The sequence below is a fragment of the Pinus tabuliformis genome, chromosome J (assembly GCF_031772625.1).
Source record: "Pinus tabuliformis cultivar Carrire ecotype Pingquan chromosome J, CPIR1, whole genome shotgun sequence".
Classification (NCBI taxonomy): Eukaryota; Viridiplantae; Streptophyta; class Pinopsida; order Pinales; family Pinaceae; genus Pinus; species Pinus tabuliformis.
This window is the reverse complement of record NC_142295.1, coordinates 1,099,862,615-1,099,867,093: the sequence shown is the minus strand read 5'-3', so window position 1 is coordinate 1,099,867,093 and position 4,479 is coordinate 1,099,862,615. Positions and strand designations below refer to the sequence as shown.

At 43.3% G+C, this 4,479-nt stretch overlaps 1 pseudogene; it reads right to left on the bottom strand.

Annotated features, from left to right (window-relative positions):
• Positions 1-2,592: 2,592 nt before the first annotated feature.
• On the bottom strand, positions 2,593-3,400 carry LOC149230882 (uncharacterized; annotated as a pseudogene).
• Positions 3,401-4,479: the final 1,079 nt, after the last annotated feature.

Below are 4,479 nucleotides of genomic sequence, written 5' to 3'. Positions count from 1 at the left end.
GTGTCACTCACATGAAAGTTTTTGGATGTGTGGCATATGCACATGTCCCGGATGAGTTGAGGAAGAAGTTACACAGCAAGGGGGAAAAATGTATATTTGTTGGATACAATGATGAATCCAAAGCATACAAGCTCTACAATCTACCAACCAAGAAGGTCATAATCAAAAGAGATGTGAAGTTCATAGAAGAGAAGCATGGGATGGAAGTTTAGAGAAGATAGTCAATGTGAAAGCATGTATACCACATGAAGACAAAGAGGAATTAACAGCAGCAAGTAATTCTTCAACAGTGACTCCCTCTACTCCTATTCAAGCGCAACAAAGCAGGCAACAAGCAACGCCATCAACAAATAATAAGGCAGTTTCACGCAACCAAGCAAGTGCTTCTCCAAACACACCACAAAGCACAACACCAAGTGACATGTCAAGCCCATCTTTAGTAAGCACAAGAAGACCAAAATTCAGAGATTTAAATGAAATTTATGAGCAAGATGAAATTGATAGTAGCGCTAGTCTAAATTCCTTATTTGCCTTGTTTTGTCATGTAGATGACCCAATCCATTTTGAGGATACAATCAAAGAAGAAAAATGGGTTGCGGCAATGGAGAAAGAAATAGAAGCAATAGAAATGAATGACACATGGGAGTTAGTGAATCTTCCAAAAGGAAAACATGTCATTGAAGTGAAGTGGGTATATAAGACCAAAAGCAACATTGAGGGAAAGATTGAAAGGCACAAAGCAAGGCTAGTTATCAAAGGATACAAGCAATAGCATGGCAGAGATTACACGGAGACGTTTGCGCCAGTCGTGAGAATGGTGATAGTGCGTACAGTTGTGGTAATTGCCACACAGCATACAATGGAGAGTGTATCAAACAGAGAGAAAATCAACGTTCTTAAATGGGGTGCTGGAAGAAGAAGTGTATGTTGCGAAACTGCCTGGTTATGAAGTAGAAGGCCAGGAAGACAAAGTGTATCGATTGAGAAAAGCTCTTTATGGGTTGAAGCAAACACCGCGCGCATGGTACAGCGATAGATGCCTACTTGTTGGATAATTGTTTCGACAAATGCGACAGTGAACAGACTATCTACATCAAAGAGAGCGAAGGTAAGATTCTCATTCTCGTCTTATATGTAGATGATTTGATTTTTATAAGTAGTGATGATTTCCTCATCGTTGATTTCAAACAAGTCATTAAGAGTGAATTTGAAATAACTGACTTGGGGTTGTTAAGATATTTTTTGGGCATAGAAGTGAAGCAAACAGAAAATCGCATTTTTATCTCTCAAGCGAAGCATGTGGCAGACATTTTGGAGAGGTTTAAAATGCAAAACAACAAGCTCGCACCAACTCCAACTGTTATGGGGTTGAAGTTGAGAAAAGAAGATTGCAGCAGTAATATCAATCTGACATTATACAAAAGCATGATAGGCAACTTGATGTATTTGACCGCCACTAGGTCGGATACACTGTATGCAGTGAGTTTGGTGTCGAGGTTTATGGAGACACCCAAGGAGACACTTTGGCAAGCAGCGAAAAGGACTTTAAGGTATGTCAATGGGACAAAACAGTATGGCATTTTATACATAGCAACAAGTGATTTCAGGCTGGTTGGTTACACTAACAGTGATTGGGCAAGAAGTGTCGACGACAAAAAAAGCACATCAGGATATGTTTTTCATTTGGGTTCCGGAGCCATTTCATGGGCCTCCAAGAAGCGGCCAATAGTGTCACTGTCAACAGTAGAAGTTGAATATGTCGCAGCAACAACAGCAGCGTGTCAGACAGTTTGGATGAGAAGGATGTTGAGGGATTTTCGTCATGACCAAGAGGGAGCAACAACTATTTTCTGCAACACTTCAGCGATTACATTGTCAAAGAATTCTGTCTTTCACAAGATGATCAAGCATATTGATGTTAAATATCATTTTATTAGAGAGTTGATTAACAATGATGAAATTGTGTTGCAGCAGTGCAGGTCACATGAACGATTTGTTGATATCTTCACAAAGCCATTGGCACGTGAAAGTTTTGTTTATCTCAAAGATTGTTTGGGAATTGTCAATGGCGGCAATTGTGATTAAGGGGGAGTGTTGGAAATAATAATCCCAACCACCACAATAAACACCTTGATAGCAGCCACACTTGTCAGAAGTATTTTTGGCAAGTTGCGTCTTTGTTTGAAGATGGAAAGACTAAACCAGAACAGAAGTACTACGGCGCTAACCATTCCGCAACACAACAAAAAATCTAAGATATTTAATGTATTTTGGTAAATATATATGGGCAAGCATTCATTTGGTGATTATTGTCCATACTCCATAGACACCTAGGCGATTTCCACACTCAATAACAACAGCTTATTAATTATTTTTCTCTGTCATATATTAATGTCAAATTGTATGTTGAGATAAAGAAGATGTAAAAGTCATTTTGGCAAGGAAGAGAGAAAGAAAGGGAAAGTCTCTTTGGAAAAAATGGTGACATTAATTTTGGTCAGGGCTTGAAAAACAAGCGTTATTGTGTTTCACTGTGTGTTTTTCAACAATCGAGGGCTTCTCATGCATTCTTGACGAGCTTCGTTTGTGGTCTCATCCTCCTTGCGATCCATTAAGTACATTTCTCTCCATGAAAAAATCGGAGAAGAGATTACGCAAACTCAAGCAGTACTGCCGATACTCTCTCGGCCCTCATCGTCCAGTGCAAGACTTGTGAGAGTGTCTATAGACAGGATTTGCAAGCCACCCCTCGATGTTTCTCTGTATTGAATAATGTCTCTGAGATTGCTTACAGCAAAGACTATCTCACGAATCTCCTTTCTTAATATCTTCCCTGTGAGACCTGTACTGCTTGCCAACATTCTTAACAGTTGCAGAGCGAGCTTGACCATCTTGATTTCAGATTCGGGTGTGTTGAGATTTATCTCTGTGAGTCCTATAATTTTGGAAGTAGATCTTTGCTACATCTCATTTTAGCGCAATTGTCCTGGTCCCTGCCCAAGTTTTTGAGTGTCCGCGGCCCCAGCATACTGAAAGCTGAGTAATTGTATTCATCCAAGCAGTGCTTGTGATGAATTTTCTCTCTTTCGATCTGCTTGGGGTCGTAAAGCAAAGATGCTATGGATTCCATGGACCCCGCGATAGCCGCCACCCGAATGCAATTCCTGTCTTTTCTAACCAATTTGCAGATGATCTCCGCAGCTGCTCTTCGAATCTCCTGCTCATGATGGTTCTTCCAATTCAGCCTCTCCACCACATCGCTCATCCTTTCGATCGCCCTCAACGTCTCTCAGGCAAATCGATCGTTGTTGGCTAGCGCGAACAGAACTCGAGCCCACATGAGCTGTCCAGGGGCACCGCTGGACTTCAGCGACTCCATTCCGTACGTCACAAAATCCATTTTCAGGCCGCCGAAAACGCTTATGTTGACGCACTGAGAATACACATCATAGAAAAAACAGCGGACCGTGTGGAATTCAGAAGTGTCGAAGCCGTGTTCGTCGTTTACCTCAGCGAGCAGTTTCCCGGCGATGATTTTCCATTGCCAGTAGGCCTTCCAGCAGAAACAGAAGCGCTTCGGCGAGGGAAAGACGGTAGAAAATATTGAGAGCCGATCTCCGATTCTTCTTATCGCTGCCCGAAACCACGCCGTAGTCTTGCCGTGCAAGTCGACCAGAACAAGACAACGCATATGGAAGCAGACAGCAATTGCAACCAGAAGAGCGACCTGCTCCCATTCTTGGATATGGAGAGCCACCCGGTATAAGGCACCAATTGAACCTTGGACGTAGACCATGTTCTCTTCAAAAATCCATGATGGTCCACACTTGAAGCACGCTCTGCAGCTGACTGATAATTTTCTTCTATGTTCCGGCTCTGGGTATTCCCGTACAGAAAAAATCTGAAGAATCGTGTTAGCAATGATGTGCCGCCATTATAGAATGTGGAACTCACCCGTTGAGCATCGTCTCTGATAGTGGCCACAGCCAGCGTTGTCTCGTGTTGCCACTCGAGCTCGTGGCAGCGGCTGAAAATGCGAGCACCTTCTATCAACAATATAATGGTCACGAACCAGAAGTCCGCCCTTTCTAAAGTTAAGGCAAAGCCTCCGAGGAGCACGACAGTAGCCCAAACGAAGGCCAAGGTTCCGAGACCGCTGGCGGCCTTCTCAAGAAGTGCAAGCCTGAGTGCAAACAGAGTAATTTTCTTCTCTGGAGCTGCAGCCTTGTAATTATCATGCGCCTGCAACCCTTTGGGATCAGTTAGTGCCTCAGAATTATCACCATGATCGCCCGGGTAATGGCTGCTAGCATTGCGGCTGGCAGACTCTTGCATTTCCGTTGTCTCTGCAAATGGAGCAACCCGTTTATGATTGCCATCGCCATAGAGTGGGGTGGGGATTATTATATCAAGTCGGACGCTCGTTTCTGCGCCCTCGCCACCTTTAACATCATCTGCGACCGCCGTTGGCATTGGACA